This window comes from Sinocyclocheilus grahami, unplaced genomic scaffold (genome assembly GCF_001515645.1).
Source record: "Sinocyclocheilus grahami isolate Dianchi unplaced genomic scaffold, SAMN03320097.WGS_v1.1 scaffold372.1, whole genome shotgun sequence".
Classification (NCBI taxonomy): Eukaryota; Metazoa; Chordata; class Actinopteri; order Cypriniformes; family Cyprinidae; genus Sinocyclocheilus; species Sinocyclocheilus grahami.
In genome coordinates, this window is record NW_015505551.1 from 451,754 (window position 1) to 472,116 (window position 20,363).

The 20,363-nt window shown below is 36.5% G+C and overlaps 1 pseudogene; it reads right to left on the reverse strand.

Moving 5' to 3' along the window:
- LOC107549422 (neuropilin-2-like) overlaps positions 1–20,363 on the reverse strand; it is a 104,403-nt pseudogene that overhangs the window by 19,584 nt on the left and 64,456 nt on the right.

Below are 20,363 nucleotides of genomic sequence, written 5' to 3' on the forward strand. Positions count from 1 at the left end.
TGACTTAACTCAATTAGTTGTAGCTATTCATCTTCTCAATGGAACACAAAGCCATCTGGCTTTCAACTGTGATCAGCTGTGGTCATTTTGATTAGCTCAGCTTGAAAAGAGCTTTCCTGGAGCATTTCAGTCCTTGGTGGTGTAACTGAAGCAAGCAATCAACTATGGGCGACAAGGCTCTGTCAAAAAATCTCAGAGATAAAGTTGTGGGCAGGCACAGTCAGTCAGGAGATGGATACAAAAAAAATCAAAGGCTTTATCAATGCCTAGAAGCACAGTGAAGTCTATTATTAAGAAGTGGAAGGTATTTGGTACAAAACAGACTCTCCCTGGATCAGGATGTCGCTCCAAACTGGATGAAAGAGCCAGGAGGAAACTGTTCAGAGAGGATATCAAGAGGCCTACAACTACTCTGAAGCATTTGCAGGAATTTATTACAAAGATTGGTCATTGTGTGCATGTGGCAACAATGTCACATTCTCCACAAATGTGGCTTGTATGGGAGTGTTGCAAGAAAAACCCACTCCTCAAGAAAAGCCACATGCAGTCACGACTGAGCTTTGCCAAAACGCACCTTGAAGATTCTGAGGCAGATGAGACTAAAATGTAATTATTTGGTTTTAACACCAAATTATATGTCTGGCAGAAATCCAATACAGCTCACCATCCAAATAACAACATTCCTACAGTAAAGCATGGAGCTGGTAATATCCTGTTATGGGGGTGTTTCTCTGCAGCAGGGACTGGAGCTCTTGTCAGGATAGAAGGAAAAATGGATGGGGCAAAATACCATCAAATTATTGAGGAAAATCTGCTGCCCTCTGCCAGAAAGTTGTCAATGGGAAGAAGGTTTACCTTCCAACATGACAATGACCAAAAGCACACAGCAAAACTGACCACACAGTAGTTAAAGGAGAAAGGCCTAGTCAGAGCCCAGACTTAAACCCCAGTGAAAATCTGTGGAAGACTGCAGTTCACAAATGGTCACCATCAAATTGAACTGAACTTGAGAAGTTCTGCAAAGAAGAGTGGGCAAATATTGCAAAGTCTAGATGTGCAAAGTTAGTAGAGACATATCCCAACAGACTGAAGGCTGTAATTAAAGCAAAAGGTGGTTCAACAAAATACTGACTCAAGGGGGTGATCCTTTTTCCAATTCGGTGATTCTGACATGTTGGTGTTATATCTTTCACTTGGATGTTATGAGTTGCACTGAGTAAATACAGCTGGATAAAACAAAAACTGTGTCCGTCTTCATTTCAGGCTGCAAAGCAACAAAATGTGATTATTTTAAAGGAGGGTGATTCTTTTCTATACCCACTGATTAAAATATCGCATTTATTTGAATTGTTGATCGAGAGAGAGCGAGAGAGAGAGATGACAGTTGTGTATGAGGGACCGTACAAGCCATAATTCATTCTGGCACTCTCACACACACATACATTCTCCTTTAACATGCAACCATTTATACTCTCACACACACATACATTCTACTTTCACATACATATATATATATAGAAAATATGTGTATGTAAGAGAATAATGTATGTATGTGTGAGAGAGAGTATAGTGGAAACGGAAGGCAAGTCAGGCGCGATCAGGGTCACCGGGACAGGTCATGATCAGCACGGCTGACGTAGATGAGGCGGCCGCACAAGTATTTCAGCAAGCTATTTGGATTTTTTTTTAAAATATTATCATTGTGAAAAGGTTACATGGCCTCGTCCCTTGAGAGTCAGGCGCGATCAGGGTCACCGGGACAGGTCATGATCAGCACGGCTGACGTAGATGAGGCGGCCGCACAAGTATTTCAGCAAGCTATTTGGATTTTTTTTTTAAATATTATCATTGTGAAAAGGTTACATGGCCTCGTCCCTTGAGCGAGTTGTGATTGAGGATGCGGGCTCAGCCTCAGTTGAGTTGCCAGATACACGCATTATAAGCGTCTATGGATTTTTTTCCTCCGGAGTGTCTATTTACACTAAGTGCAAATAGCCCGCCTTGTTGATAGAGGCTATTTACAGTAACTCCACCCACATGTGTTATAGGGATAGTCAACACTTTAAAAAAACGGCACTTAATCATCAGCTTCAGTGGTGTAGATGGTAAAATGCACATCATGGTCTTTTTGACGCGATCGACCCGGGTTCGAATCCGCCTTTTACCGAACTTTTTTTCTTCCTTTTCAAATCTCATATCACATCAGAAACGCATTTATTTTCAATAAAAATGAAGAAAACAATCAAAAAGTTTAAAATAAAATATCGGGTAGGGTTAGGGAGGGCTCAAAATTACCTGTGGATTAAATGTTTACCTGCCAGCCAATCAGAATCGAGTGTTTGATGGTATGAATTGCTTTATTAAAAGCAAAATGAAATAGTAACCCATTTTACTTTCATGGTCTGATATATCTCAGAATGAAACTAAATAAAAGAAGAAAAAAAAGTGGAATTAAGCCAAACTTGAAAACTAAAAGGGTTTACATTACATCCTGTCTTTCTTTCAAAGTCATTCACAACAAGACCAGAAAGGTGTACTAGGAAAGTAAATATTGTAAATCATACTTTTATATTGATAGATATGTAGTAATCTGCAGCCCACTGCTTCCCAGCTTTCATTCAAACAATGATTGTTTTAGCATTCCTACATTATTTCTGTCTTCGCTGCCATGCTTTGTTCCTGGTGTACACTCCTAATTGCTATGTGTCATGGGATAGAAATAGAGGGAGTGTGACAGTGTTCGGGAGGGGGAAAGGAGGAGAGAAAGCATGCCGAGCATTCATCCGGTTTTCCTTTTCTAGATCTCATGGCAGTGGCTGACATGTGGAAAGCAGACCACCGTGTATAGAAGGAATGAGGTCACATGAGTTTATGAGAACACATACTGAAGTTAGACAGGGAAAAGGCTGTTCTTGGAATAGTAAAGGTGCTTCTGTTTTGAGCGAGGTGCAAAACTTTTACGGGAAACTGATGTGGAATCAGAATGAAGTCATATTACACAGAAAACAGGACAAAATACCCTGCTGCGTTTACACTGGAATCAATTTTTATGTGGGTCCAGGTTGGTTTATGCTGATTATTACTGGTTTGGTGCAAGTCAAGATGTTCAAAGCTTTGCCAACATGAACTTTTATGGAAAAGCTGGATGAACATTGTCGTCAAGAAGCCTGATTAAGAATATATATATATATATATATATATATATATATATATATATATATATATATAAAAAATCGCTCGCGAGTACACGAGCAACCCTTTGAGCTAAATTGACCTGTTTCCCTTACACTAATAAAACACTCTTTTGTGCGGAACTACTTCCTTCCGCCACAGATTCAAAGCTAAAGTTGACAGTTAAACATACGTCTCTTTTAGAATTCGTATCAAGGGCAAGTGCTACTTCAGTTAGGTTATTAGTGAGAAATAATGAGGTTATAAGACAGAAACAATGCGGCAAGATGTGAATCCAAATGAGAGACAGAGACTGCGAAGCTAGACGTTTCTTCTTATATTAACTAACGTACTCTACGATTAGCTCAGTGAATAATTTTTAAAAAACATAGACCCGGCTAGAACAAGCGGAGTGATACAAAATTGTGAAAGGACGTTCCTGTAGCGATACCAGAACAATATCTCACAGTTCTCAACCAATCAGATTTGAGAACCAGAACAAACTGTTGTATATATATAAGCTAATTAAAATTTACATATACATATTTTTTAAATTCTATAGTATATATAAATGAAAAATACAAACAAAAATAAGATCAATTAAAATAATTCTAATTTCTTTACATTTTATATTACATTATGTATTTTTGATAATGACAGTAAACTGTTTAACTAACTGGTCCTGTCCCATAACATAATATAATATAACATAATTTGTGTGAAAGATTTTTTTTGTAAATGCTTTGTGTTTCCAAGCATGAACACAGACAAGAGCCTACAGGCATGACGACCTCTCTATGCATGTGAATATGTGTGTGCATGTGCATTCAGTATGTCTCTGTCTGTCTGTGTGTGTGTGTGTGTGTGTGTGTGTAATACTCACTGTTTGAGCCCATGGAGAGATCTTGACTCTGACCCAAGGCAGTGCTTTTACTAGAGCTGTGTAGCGCCCAGCTGAGGTCAGAATCCGGGTCAAGGGTCCAACCACACAATCCTTGCTCAAAATCACACAGTCCTTTGTGAGACGGCAGAGCAGCGCTGGTAACTGACGGATAGAATACATCAATACATTTGCATTAATATTCATCAACCCTGGCAAAACATTGGACGGCTAATGGCACGTTAAGCTAAACTGAGCTCTGACTTTTGACTTCAGCTGCATCAATGTGAAAAAATTAAAAAATCACAACAACTCTGCCAAACAAGCCACTGAAAATCCTGATAGTGTCACTTACTGTGTGTTAAAGATATATGGATATTTACTGAATAAAAAGTGGTATAACTAATGCAAGTTCTTACAGGTCGCATGCACATATTTATGTCGTTCTAAAATTATTTATTGTACCATGCACACAGCAATCACACAAACTTCACCAAAGAAACATTTCTCTTGTGAAAACACAATTGTGCAAAATCTGCTTAGTTCCCATTTCACAGATGCATGCAACAACAACCCAAATGTGGCTGATTTCTCGAGTTTTAGGGTGTGAAATGTATTAATGCTTGAATTATGTATTGTAAAAGAGAAAGAAAAAAAAAACATTATTCATACATTCTGTGCTTAGATCTGAACTAACCTGGACTGGGTTTCTGCATTATGGTGGTTTCTACAGAGGACGGTTGAGTTGGTTTGGATGTCTCTACTCTTTCTGTGGAGGAAACACATAATTATAAATCTTAACTTAACCCAGACCACAATGAATTTCCATTCAAACAAATCTGATTCCCTTTCATTTTAATTATGCAGCCAGCCATGAGTCAGATACTCATGAATTAAATCATAAAGCTCCCATCTCTGAATTTATGCCAGCACAGAGGCGGACATAAACTATGTGCTCAGTATGCAATGTTGTGCAAAACTATAATTTTGTCCCTGTATCGCCTGCAGGTCTTTGCATCTGTCTTAAATTATGACATCAGACTGATGGATGGCGTTGCTTTAGGGAGAAAAACTAGACAAGCCATGGGGTGTTGAATGAAAACAACATATACATGCATACTAATATATAGGACCTTCAATCCATTACGCAAAAAAAAAAATGGTGCAAAAGAGCCAATTTGACCATGAACTGCAAAATATAGTCAATAAAATGCTTTCTATAATGCCTGAAATATTTTCACCATTAAAACAAGACAAACAAACATCAGTCAATTTGTGTGTGTGTGTGTGTGTGTGTGTGTGTGTCTGTGTAATTTTTAGATGTAGGTAGGTAGGTAGATGATAGATAGATAGATAGATAGATAGATAGATAGATAGATAGATAGATAGATAGATAGATAGGTTTATGCAATAATGTTAAATAGATGTAATTTGTGATTTTTGTCATTTGTGATTCTTTCGGCAGAAAAATATTCAGCTTTCTAGTGGGTGAAATAATAGTTTAGGAATCTTGTAAAATGGATTAGGAATCAATTAAACAGCATCAAGTAAAAAGGTTTTAGACTTAAATAAGCATATAATTACATCTAGTTTACAAACGTAATGGTCACTTACAGCAGCGAATCGGTGCATACATTAATATTTTGAATTCATAAAAGGTGAGCCACAGCTGGTGATATTTGTCATGGTCTTTTCTGAAGCAATTAGCCAGCTAATACCACTTCCACTACCCTATCGCTAACTGCCTCCCTCTCTACGCCATCCTCTTTCCCTCGATCATTCTTTCATATGCCTCCACACCTGCAGTCTCTGTCCATTTGTTTTTCTTTGTCTTCTGATTCAATTAGTACAGGGATGACGGATAAATATCATCACCTGTGCAGGACTACTCTCGTGCACGCATACCCACATGTGCAAACACTCTCCACATCTTGAAGATGCTCTGTCAGTGTTTAAAGGTCGCTGTGTGTCACGGTGTAATGATTTTGACCTTTCGGAGATGTGACAGTTGTGTCAGCACAACAGACAAGACAAATATAGGGAACGTTGTCACAAACCGCTGTACTTCTACCACCACACTACAAGGCTGTTCTAAAAGGTAGGAAGCATAATTATGCATCCTTCTAAGTCAACAACTGCTTTGAATGTAGCTTTCGAAGCAATGCCAGAATTCTGAACTCAAGATGGTGGGTGAATTAATAAAAAATTCATACAGAAAAATATAGACACAAAAATGTTACGATTTTCAGCATAGAGTAAAATGTGCATGTTGTTTTAATATTATATACTATTATATATATTATATATTATTATAGCATTTATTAATAATTTGAAGTAGCTTTTTTATTTTTTAAGTTTTCGATTTTCATTTTAGTTTAAGTTTTAGTCATTTATTTCGTAATTTTGAAATTTGTATTGGTTGTCGCAGTCTTCAGCCGGTGTGCCCAGGAGGGCCACCAGATGACTGTGTTCTGGGAGCACATGGCTTGTGTTGTTGGTTTTGTCTTTTTTATATATTTTATTTAGCTTAAATTATTTTTATTTCAGTTTTATCTTTAGTTATGTTAGTACTTCAAGTATTTATTTATTTAAACCTGTAGGAAAACAGAAAAGGTGCTGGTGATTTTCTGCCAGGTCTTTATCCTCTAAGTTACGGAGTTTTATTTTAACCCTAAAACACAACACAATGCAAAGTATAGTTCCATATATGGTTATATAACACCTGTGAATAACCAAAACAAAACAAAAATCTTCATATTAACAGTATATTTGGCATTCTTTTTATAGACATTTCCTAGAGTGAAGGCTATTGCTATTTCAAAATAGCTGTGTATGTTATCTGTCTCTTTAAACCATACGTGTAACTGTACACCTCACCGCAGGCTGCAGTTGCCTTAATGTGATTAAGACTAGCGGGAAGATCATTGCCTCCAGTGTGTATATGTGTGTGTGTGTGTGTTACTGTCATAAGTGTGGCTTTCATGTTTATAATATTGTAGACGTGGGAATGTATTTGTCCAGTAAGTCTGGTCAGATAGAGACAAACAATCCATAATAAATGATTATAATAACAAACATACAGTTGCTCCGATAGAAAACAAAAATCATTGCAATCTCTTCATTTGTGCCTACTTTTATTTCTTCAAAGAAATTTTAGGAGGTATGGACAAGGACAATAGTTAAATAAGTGAGAATGTCCCACACATACACTACCATTAAAAATGTTGGTGTCACTATGATAAAAAAAAAAAAGAATACTTTTATTTCCGCAAGGATGCATTATATTGATTAAAAGTGGCGGTAAAGACATTTATAATGTTACAAAATACTCAATGTTCTTTTGAAAAAAATGTATCACAGTTTCCACAAAACAAATTAAGCAGCATGACTGTTTTCAAAATTATTAATAATAAGAAATGATTCTTTGGCAGTAAATCAACATATTAGAATGATTTCTGAAGAATCATGTGACACTAAAGACTGGAGTAATGATGCTGAAAATTCAGCTTTGCATCACAGGAATAAATAATTTTTTTTTTAATATATTCAAGTAGAAAACAGATATTTTAAATTTTAATAATATTTCACAATATTACTGTTTTAATTAATGTTTTTAAATCTTACCGTCCCCAAACTTTTGAACAGTAGTGTATGCAGCACACACACAACTAAGACGTCACACTGAAGCTTCTGCCAAACAAAATTCATCCAGCCTCTACCAATTTTTAATGGTTGTTTACTCCCATCCACTTCGCGTTGAGACAATCCCTGTTCCCATGTTTCTATTTTCTCTTCACATCAGTCTATCCATTTTCTTTTACTTCTCTCCACCAAAAATGAAAAGAAATAGAAAAGAAAAACTGTACAAGCTGCGATAGCTTTCAGCTGACGGTGCGTTTCTGGGCAGCTGCTCAGTGTCAGTTGTAAAGACTGAGAATAAATTTCACCCTACAACTGGAACTGCCCAATCGTCAACAAATAATTTAGCTTATGATTTCACAATAGTGGTGTATCTGAGGGCCGTGTCCTACCTGGCAGATTGCAGCCCAGGACTTCCATTCTCATTCCGATCCCTGCCGGAGACCAGCGCTCTGGATAGATGCGGATAAACTGTGCCACCAGTTCCTCAAAACGCCTCAGCTCTGGGGTGTCATAGTGTGTGTTCCCCTCAAAAAGCTGAAGAAAGAAAAGAGGTTACACACACTTAGTGAATTTAGACATCTGAACAGGTATCACAGGTTTGAAAGATTTAGGATAATAGGATTGTATGGTTAGTTGGGAACTCTTTAGTTAATATACTATCCGAATTCCACTTGGGTCGATTCCCTATTGGAAAATCCTAGAAAATGTTTGCAAGGTTTTTAGCTGGGCATTTATGATGATTCATTGATCCAAGCTGGTCTAGATGATTGATCGATACCTTGTAGACCATCTTAATCAAGATGGTAAACAAACCAGAATATGTCAACCATATTGGTGAAGATGTTTAGAGCAGGTCATGGAACAGCAACAAACTACTTACACTACCGTTTAAAACTTTGGGGTTTGTAAGATTTCTTACTGTTTTGGAAATAAGTCTCTTATGCTCACCAATGATGCATTTATTTGAACAAAATATAGTAAAAACCATAATATTGTGAAACATTGTTACAATTTAAAATAATCGTTTTTCTATTGTAATATATTTAAAAATGTAATTTATTCCTGTGATGCAAAGCTGAATTTTCATTACTCCAGTCTTCAGTGTCACATGATCCTTCATTAATCATTCTAATATGCTGATTTGCTGCTCAAGAAGCATTTCTTATTATTATCAATGTTGAAAACAGTTGTGCTACCTAATATTTTTATGGAAATGGTGATACATTTTTTTTATGCTTTGATAGATGAATAGAAGTTTTAAAAGAAGAGCATTTATTTGAAATAGAAATATTTTGTAACATTATAAATGTCTTTACTGTCACTTTTGATCAATTTAATGCATTTAATGCATATTAATTAAAACATTAAAAAAACATACTTTAAACAGTTTACCCCCAAACCTTTGAATGGAAGTGTATGTTTATAATAAACATTCTGCATATGTTTATATTATGCTCTGGATAAATTAACTACCTTGGGCATGCTAGTCTTGCTATCCATTACAAAGTTCCAGTCTTTTCCATTCAGGCTGTGTGCTAAACGATACTTCCGAACGAAAGCCCGGTTCTCTGAGCTGGTTCCTCCTTCCCCACTCCTCGCTCCTTGGGTTATCACTCCTCGCACCGTCTTGGGTGTCCCAAGGTCCACCTGAAGCCATTCTTCTCCTGCTAAAGGCTGGGCAGGGCCAGGAAACCATCCTGATCTACTGGCCACCAGACGGGCTGCTCCAGGGGCCCAATGAAGGTCCCTCACTGAGGAGGCTGAGATCTGGGAATCAGGGAGAAGGCCAGACAGCATTCCCTGGAGCTCTGAACATGGAGCATCTGAGACAAAAGAGAACGAGAGAGGCCATTCAGCCTTCAAATGATGAAACGGTCATGTAACAGACAGTTTTATCCAAAGTGTCCAAATTGCTCTTTCCACCTTGAGATAAGCTCCATATTCTTATGCTATATGAACCATAAAATCCTGGTGTATCAAATATGATAATCAAAAACACACACCCTTTTTTGGAATTTTTTTAACACTTTGTCTAAAGGTTCAATAAACTGTTCTATTGTAAAAAAAATAAAAAAAAAGTCCATATATCTGACTTTATATGGGTCATTTTGATGTCATTGCCATTAAACGGTGACGTGTCTTGCTGCTTTATAACAGAATGTGCACAAACACAAATTCGATTTTCTAAAACAGAGGGGAACATTTTCAGGTAAAGACCTCATAAAGATGATTTTTATGACAAGATGAAAACAAACCATGCAACTACAAACTTGGGTCGATTCCCTATTGGAAAATCCTAGAAAATGTTTGCAAGGTTTTTAGCTGGGCATTTATGATGATTCATTGATCCAAGCTGGTCTAGATGATTGATCGATACCTTGTAGACCATCTTAATCAAGATGGTAAACAAACCAGAATATGTCAACCATATTGGTGAAGATGTTTAGAGCAGGTCATGGAACAGCAACAAACTACTTACACTACCGTTTAAAACTTTGGGGTTTGTAAGATTTCTTACTGTTTTGGAAATAAGTCTCTTATGCTCACCAATGATGCATTTATTTGAACAAAATATAGTAAAAACCATAATAGTTTGCAAGGTTTTTAGCTGGGCATTTATGATGATTCATTGATCCAAGCTGGTCTAGATGATTGATCGATTAGACTTCCATCTGGTAAACTTGGTTTCTGACCTTGTAGACCATCTTAATCAAGATGGTAAACAAACCAGAATATGTCAACCATATTGGTGAAGATGTTTAGAGCAGGTCATGGAACAGCAACAAACTACTTACACTACCGTTTAAAACTTTGGGGTTTGTAAGATTTCTTACTGTTTTGGAAATAAGTCTCTTATGCTCACCAATGATGCATTTATTTGAACAAAATATAGTAAAAACCATAATATTGTGAAACATTGTTACAATTTAAAATAATCGTTTTTCTATTGTAATATATTTAAAAATGTAATTTATTCCTGTGATGCAAAGCTGAATTTTCATTACTCCAGTCTTCAGTGTCACATGATCCTTCATTAATCATTCTAATATGCTGATTTGCTGCTCAAGAAGCATTTCTTATTATTATCAATGTTGAAAACAGTTGTGCTACCTAATATTTTTATGGAAATGGTGATACATTTTTTTTATGCTTTGATAGATGAATAGAAGTTTTAAAAGAAGAGCATTTATTTGAAATAGAAATATTTTGTAACATTATAAATGTCTTTACTGTCACTTTTGATCAATTTAATGCATTTAATGCATATTAATTAAAACATTAAAAAAACATACTTTAAACAGTTTACCCCCAAACCTTTGAATGGAAGTGTATGTTTATAATAAACATTCTGCATATGTTTATATTATGCTCTGGATAAATTAACTACCTTGGGCATGCTAGTCTTGCTATCCATTACAAAGTTCCAGTCTTTTCCATTCAGGCTGTGTGCTAAACGATACTTCCGAACGAAAGCCCGGTTCTCTGAGCTGGTGAGCTGGTTCCCCCTCCTCGCTCCTTGGGTTATCACTCCTCGCACCGTCTTGGGTGTCCCAAGGTCCACCTGAAGCCATGAAGCCATTGCTAAAGGCTGGGCAGGGCCAGGAAACCATCCTGATCTACTGGCCACCAGACGGGCTGCTCCAGGGGCCCAATGAAGGTCCCTCACTGAGGAGGCTGAGATCTGGGAATCAGGGAGAAGGCCAGACAGCATTCCCTGGAGCTCTGAACATGGAGCATCTGAGACAAAAGAGAACGAGAGAGGCCATTCAGCCTTCAAATGATGAAACGGTCATGTAACAGACAGTTTTATCCAAAGTGTCCAAATTGCTCTTTCCACCTTGAGATAAGCTCCATATTCTTATGCTATATGAACCATAAAATCCTGGTGTATCAAATATGATAATCAAAAACACACACCCTTTTTTGGAATTTTTTTAACACTTTGTCTAAAGGTTCAATAAACTGTTCTATTGTAAAAAAATAAAAAAAAGTCCATATATCTGACTTTATATGGGTCATTTTGATGTCATTGCCATTAAACGGTGACGTGTCTTGCTGCTTTATAACAGAATGTGCACAAACACAAATTCGATTTTCTAAAACAGAGGGGAACATTTTCAGGTAAAGACCTCATAAAGATGATTTTTATGATAAGATGAAAACAAACCATGCAACTACAAACACTCACCTGTAATTTGGCAGCCATAAAGCTCAAAGCGTAGCGCAATGCCGTTATTCCATGTCTGCGGTCGAATACGAACAAAGCGGGCCAGAACAGGCTGAGGAATACGATTCAAAACCACCTCAGATGGGTCAGTGTTGGCATGGAAAATCTGCAAGAGAGAGAAAACACACAGCATTTTCTGATTATACTTGCTGCAAAGCATCAACAAATCTATTCATTGATATATATATCAATGTCAGTCATGACACTGTTGTCATGAAACTCTAGATGGCGCATTCTGATGGGGCGTTAACGTAACTGATGATATTCAGAGAGTTAAACGACTTGGCACAAGCTGATTGGTTCATGCTGCATATGCAGCCAATGAGCTTACTGCCTTGCATTTATATGGCTGGCTAGCATTCACTTGAGATTCCTGCAGCGCGCTTTCAGAGTTCTCTGAAACCCTCCACTTTCCCAGCTCCACCTGTATAGATCTGCTACGTGGTTATTTTATATGCTATTTGTGCAGAAGCAGTATGTCTTAAATACTCATGGCACCATATCGCCATATGCATTGGCAGTAGCAAGTTCCTGTACTTACTTGCAGCAGCAGCAATAATCTACAACTACCGCAATAACCAACAGCAGCAGCAACTCAGCAGCAGCGAAGCAGATCTGTTCCGCCAAGACCAAATATATTAACATTGTCATATCCATCACCATGATAAAATGTTCAGAGAGTTGTCATGATATATATATATATATATATGGATCAATGAAATGAAATGTTATTCCTCTCGTTTTAATAGATATCCTTCAGAAGTACACCTTTGTTTGGAATGTATATTAACAATTAACTAATAGCATGCTTGAAAACATATTTGTGATGCTTTCTAATCCATGCATCATCAGAATTACTGCTGATACCTACTCAAACAAAACCCTAAACCCTAAAAAATACTAAACCTAAAGCATTAAACTGCTGTGTGCAACTTGTTTGTGCCCTAAACATAAATATAATTTGAAAGTTTGTGGCCTGTTGAGGAAAGATTTTCAATGATCATTCTTGACAAAATCATAGACATACATTAAAGTAGGGATCCAAGCCATATCCAACAACTAGAACACACTAGCAATGGCTTTCATGTTTATAATATTGTAGACGTGGGAATGTATTTGTCCAGTAAGTCTGGTCAGATAGAGACAAACAATCCATAATAAATTATTATAATAATCACTACCGTTTAAAACTTTGGGGTTTGTAAGATTTCTTACTGTTTTGGAAATAGGTCTCTTATGCTCACCAATGATGCATTTATTTGAACAAAATATAGTAAAAACCATAATATTGTGAAACATTGTTACAATTTAAAATAATCGTTTTTCTATTGTAATATATTTAAAAATGTAATTTATTCCTGTGATGCAAAGCTGAATTTTCATTACTCCAGTCTTCAGTGTCACATGATCCTTCATTAATCATTCTAATATGCTGATTTGCTGCTCAAGAAGCATTTCTTATTATTATCAATGTTGAAAACAGTTGTGCTACCTAATATTTTTATGGAAATGGTGATACATTTTTTTTATGCTTTGATAGATGAATAGAAGTTTTAAAAGAAGAGCATTTATTTGAAATAGAAATATTTTGTAACATTATAAATGTCTTTACTGTCACTTTTGATCAATTTAATGCATTTAATGCATATTAATTAAAACATTAAAAAAACATACTTTAAACAGTTTACCCCCAAACCTTTGAATGGAAGTGTATGTTTATAATAAACATTCTGCATATGTTTATATTATGCTCTGGATAAATTAACTACCTTGGGCATGCTAGTCTTGCTATCCATTACAAAGTTCCAGTCTTTTCCATTCAGGCTGTGTGCTAAACGATACTTCCGAACGAAAGCCCGGTTCTCTGAGCTGGTTCCTCCTTCCCCACTCCTCGCTCCTTGGGTTATCACTCCTCGCACCGTCTTGGGTGTCCCAAGGTCCACCTGAAGCCATTCTTCTCCTGCTAAAGGCTGGGCAGGGCCAGGAAACCATCCTGATCTACTGGCCACCAGACGGGCTGCTCCAGGGGCCCAATGAAGGTCCCTCACTGAGGAGGCTGAGATCTGGGAATCAGGGAGAAGGCCAGACAGCATTCCCTGGAGCTCTGAACATGGAGCATCTGAGACAAAAGAGAACGAGAGAGGCCATTCAGCCTTCAAATGATGAAACGGTCATGTAACAGACAGTTTTATCCAAAGTGTCCAAATTGCTCTTTCCACCTTGAGATAAGCTCCATATTCTTATGCTATATGAACCATAAAATCCTGGTGTATCAAATATGATAATCAAAAACACACACCCTTTTTTGGAATTTTTTTAACACTTTGTCTAAAGGTTCAATAAACTGTTCTATTGTAAAAAAAATAAAAAAAAAGTCCATATATCTGACTTTATATGGGTCATTTTGATGTCATTGCCATTAAACGGTGACGTGTCTTGCTGCTTTATAACAGAATGTGCACAAACACAAATTCGATTTTCTAAAACAGAGGGGAACATTTTCAGGTAAAGACCTCATAAAGATGATTTTTATGATAAGATGAAAACAAACCATGCAACTACAAACACTCACCTGTAATTTGGCAGCCATAAAGCTCAAAGCGTAGCGCAATGCCGTTATTCCATGTCTGCGGTCGAATACGAACAAAGCGGGCCAGAACAGGCTGAGGAATACGATTCAAAACCACCTCAGATGGGTCAGTGTTGGCATGGAAAATCTGCAAGAGAGAGAAAACACACAGCATTTTCTGATTATACTTGCTGCAAAGCATCAACAAATCTATTCATTGATATATATATCAATGTCAGTCATGACACTGTTGTCATGAAACTCTAGATGGCGCATTCTGATGGGGCGTTAACGTAACTGATGATATTCAGAGAGTTAAACGACTTGGCACAAGCTGATTGGTTCATGCTGCATATGCAGCCAATGAGCTTACTGCCTTGCATTTATATGGCTGGCTAGCATTCACTTGAGATTCCTGCAGCGCGCTTTCAGAGTTCTCTGAAACCCTCCACTTTCCCAGCTCCACCTGTATAGATCTGCTACGGGGTTATTTTATATGCTATTTGTGCAGAAGCAGTATGTCTTAAATACTCATGGCACCATATCGCCATATGCATTGGCAGTAGCAAGTTCCTGTACTTACTTGCAGCAGCAGCAATAATCTACAACTACCGCAATAACCAACAGCAGCAGCAACTCAGCAGCAGCGAAGCAGATCTGTTCCGCCAAGACCAAATATATTAACATTGTCATATCCATCACCATGATAAAATGTTCAGAGAGTTGTCATGATATATATATATATATATATGGATCAATGAAATGAAATGTTATTCCTCTCGTTTTAATAGATATCCTTCAGAAGTACACCTTTGTTTGGAATGTATATTAACAATTAACTAATAGCATGCTTGAAAACATATTTGTGATGCTTTCTAATCCATGCATCATCAGAATTACTGCTGATACCTACTCAAACAAAACCCTAAACCCTAAAAAATACTAAACCTAAAGCATTAAACTGCTGTGTGCAACTTGTTTGTGCCCTAAACATAAATATAATTTGAAAGTTTGTGGCCTGTTGAGGAAAGATTTTCAGTGATCATTCTTGACAAAATCATAGACATACATTAAAGTAGGGATCCAAGCCATATCCAACAACTAGAACACACTAGCAAGGTCTTAACAACCAGTAGTTGCAAAGAAACACCTTAGCATTTACTTCATAAAATGTAAAAATTTAATTTTCTCTTTGCTGTTATCCTTTTTTCCAAGAGAAATCCTTTAAAACATGTTATAAATTAAAGGTGGGGACATTATAAACTGGTGCGATTAAACACTTTCATCCACATATCTCAGAACCAGTGATAACCAGTGTAAAGCGTGATAAGAGTGACTCACTCAAATGCAACTGCTTCAATAACTCAGTTCATGCGTTTAGTTTCTGAATGTTTTTGAACTAACTGGATAAGTGATGTATTCAATATTTTAACTCACGCATAAAGATGATTCCTTTGAACGAATCGAATGAGTGAATGATTCAAAAACTCACTCATAATATTTAAGCACTTGATTCAGTCCTGACCGAATCAGTGTTTTTGAATGAATTGGTTGGATGAACGACTCAGTGACTTCACAAAGCTATCAGGAGACCAGTAACTTGAAAAGGTGACTACATTTTTAAGACCAGTCATGTGTTTTGTTCATGAATGAATAACTTACTCACAAAAGGACCCTTGTTTTTGTTACTAAACTAACAACAGCATTTTGAACTAATTGCATGAGTGCATTTAAAGATTCACTCATAAGTAAAGTCACAATCAGTTGAATGAATGAGCAAGTAATAAGCAAGTAATAAATGTGTTCTGTTCATGAATGATTCGCCGTAAATGATTTAATGACTCATTTAGAAAGAGAGACACTTATATAAGACACTTATATACATACCCACAGAACTTAAAAAAAATACACATGAGATTGGAACTTATGACTGATAAAACGGTTGAAAACACATGACCTTGCGCACACACACACATCCGTGTTCTTCCATACATGTGGGAGGTTGAGTGGTGGATGTGTCTTTGGCCAACTGAAAACATTCCTCACCTGAGATCAAGTGTAACAGAGGCTAAGATGGGCTGTAAGGGCTTTCAGAAGCGAACACACACGTAGGCACACACAAGTGTCCTGGCTTACTTACAAAGCTGTGATTATGACCGACACCAGTGAGGCAGTCCAATGGGCTGATTAAATCAAGTGGCACCAGAAAAAGTAGTGGATTAGACGAAGACTAACAAAGAGTCTATTGAGCTCATTTTCACCACCATTAAATTTTCCCTCATTCCTTTTTTCCCCAAGGCCTAAACCTCATTCATCCCCATTGTTCACCTTATCCTCTCCATCCAGTGGCCACAAGTCATGTCCCATCGAGAGTTACGGGCTCTGGGTAGGATCAATGAAATGAAATGTTATTCCTCTCGTTTTAATAGATATCCTTCAGAAGTACACCTTTGTTTGGAATGTATATTAACAATGAACTAATAGCATGCTTGAAAACATATTTGAGATGCTTTCTAATCCATGCATCATCAGAATTACTGCTGATACCTACTCAAACAAAACCCTAAACCCTAAAAAATACTAAACCTAAAGCATTAAACTGCTGTGTGCAACTTGTTTGTGCCCTAAACATAAATATAATTTGAAAGTTTGTGGCCTGTTGAGGAAAGATTTTCAATGATCATTCTTGACAAAATCATAGACATACAATAAAGTAGGGATCCAAGCCATATCCAACAACTAGAACACACTAGCAATGTCTTAACAACCAGTAGTTGCAAAGAAACACCTTAGCATTTACTTCATAAAATGGAAAAAAGGATAACAGCAAAGAGAAAATTTAATTTTTACAAGAGAAATCCTTTAAAACATGTTATAAATTAAAGGTGGGGACATTATAAACTGGTGCGATTAAACACTTTCATCCACATATCTCAGAACCAGTGATAACCAGTGCAAAGCGTGATAAGAGTGACTCACTCAAATGCAACTGCTTCAATAACTCAGTTCATGCGTTTAGTTTCTGAATGTTTTTGAACTAACTGGATAAGTGATGTATTCAATATTTTAACTCACGCATAAAGATGATTCCTTTGAACTAATCGAATGAGTGAATGATTCAAAAACTCACTCATAATATTTAAGCACTTGATTCAGTCCTGACCGAATCAGTATTTTTGAATGAATTGGTTGGATGAACGACTCAGTGACTTCACAAAGCTATCAGGAGACCAGTAACTTGAAAAGGTGACTACATTTTTAAGACCAGTCATGTGTTTTGTTCATGAATGAATAACTTACTCACAAAAGGACCCTTGTTTTTGTTACTAAACTAACAACAGCATTTTGAACTAATTGCATGAGTGCATTTAAAGATTCACTCATAAGTAAAGTCACAATCAGTTGAATGAATGAGCAAGTAATAAGCAAGTAATAAATGTGTTCTGTTCATGAATGATTCGCCGTAAATGATTTAATGACTCATTTAGAAAGAGAGACACTTATATAAGACACTTATATACATACCCACAGAACTTAAAAAAATACACATGAGATTGGAACTTATGACTGGTAAAACGGTTGAAAACACATGACCTTGCGCACACACACACATCCGTGTTCTTCCATACATGTGGGAGGTTGAGTGCTGGATGTGTCTTTGGCCAACTGAAAACATTCCTCACCTGAGATCAAGTGTAACAGAGGCTAAGATGGGCTGTAAGGGCTTTCAGAAGCGAACACACACGTAGGCACACACAAGTGTCCTGGCTTACTTACAAAGCTGTGATTATGACCGACACCAGTGAGGCAGTCCAATGGGCTGATTAAATCAAGTGGCACCAGAAAAAGTAGTGGATTAGACGAAGATTAACAAAGAGTCTATTGAGCTCATTTTCACCACCATTAAATTTTCCCTCATTCCTTTTTTCCCCAAGGCCTAAACCTCATTCATCCCCATTGTTCACCTCATCCTCTCCATCCAGTGGCCACAAGTCATGTCCCATCGAGAGTTACGGGCTCTGGGTAGAATAATCCATATGGAAGAATCCCTTTTCTGTGCTATACGCTCAAGGCTATAAATGCTCTATCAACTCTGTGTTAGTGTGTATGTGCGTGTGTGTGTATTCCCAGTAGGGGAATACAGCACACTCACAAAGGACCACACTCATAATGCTTCAATGATGCAGTAACGGAAGGGTGGAGATGTGGGGGAAGGTTTTCATGAACCCTTTTATTTTAATGCTGATCTCGAGTGTGTTGTGGCTGGTGAAGCCAGACAGACAGACAGTTGACTAGACCGATGACCCCTTTCCAGACGCTGCAATAAAACGCAGTCAGCCGTCCAACTCTGTGGAAAAACATTGTGGCAGCTCTGCAGAGTTCACGGATAACGATGGAAGAGAAGACAGGGGTTAAATGAACGAGATGGGGAGGAGGAGTGTAGGGTATGTGAGATTATAACAGACCAATCAACAAGACTTTTTTTTTCAGAAATACTAGAAGAACTGGAAAAAAAATATGAGAAACAAACCCAATAGTCAGAGTAAACAGCATATTTAATTTGACAGCAATGAGCCCAAGGCTGAGCAGAATGTAAGTAGAGTCCATTCAGTGGAAATTGTGAAATTGTTCATATAACCACACTGAAAAAAATTATGTAGGATTTACTTTGAAACAATTCCCATTCAGAAATTGTTAATAAATTTCAGAAATAATTATAAAGAAACATGAAATTTTAGAATGAAATAATAAGACTGAAAATTCTTCACAACTTTGAAAAATCACAGTGTATTCTTGGGTAAATTTACTCAACACATTTGTGCAAATCATTAGTGAAACAAATTTCATAGTAAATTATTTGTAAAAAAAATATTGTTAATACCATATCACATTTATTTGTAAATCATTCATAAAGGTTTATGCCAATTTTTTTTTTTTAAACACAAAATGTCATTGTAAATTGCTTGTAAACTCATAATTACGTAAATGTACACAATTTTACATGAAAATTTATTATATATATATATATACTGTATATATATATATATATAATTTTTACATTATTTCTGTAATTTTCGTGTATATAATTTGTAACAATTTTTACAAAAAAATATAGCACATTTATACAAATTGTTAGCAAAACAAATCTTACGTAATTATTCTGCAATTAATTTCTGTATAAATTATGCATAAAACCATTCTTACATTAGTTTACATAACACATTTCTTTGAAAATTATAAATGGTTTTACGGATATGAAAATGTACTTGAAAAATTTTGTGTAAATTGTTGAATGAATGAAAAATAACTTATTTTTATGTACCTGGTTATCTTTCTCTCTTGTTGAAACACTGAAATATTGTATTGGCACAATTTTTCTTGCCCAAAAAACCCAAACAAAAATCTGAGCGGCCAAATTAACATTTCAAAAGCACATATGAATGTATCTTGAAATGGATTTGTAAAAATCAGATTTAATATGATGTTTTGCCGTTCAGACTTGCTGAATATGATAAGATTCCAATTGGACAGAAATCAGATTTGGACTGACAGTCTGAACAACACTCTAGGACCTCAAGACAGTCTAACATAATGAATATACAATTTCCATTTCCTGTTCACATCAAATGGCATCTACTAAAGCCTATTAGAGAAGACTTTAGTAAAGAAAAGAAATATGGCACAGTTTAAGATCAAAAGTCAAGGAGAGTCAGATTTCAAATGGCTTATGGTTATTGTATTCAGGTTTTCTTCACCTGCAGAGATAAAAAATTCCATAAGTGGTTCAACTGTGATCTTTGACCCCTGTCAATAAGCCTAGTTATACAGTTCAAAGGTTAATTAGGATTATAAATAAGTCTGAGCAACATGTG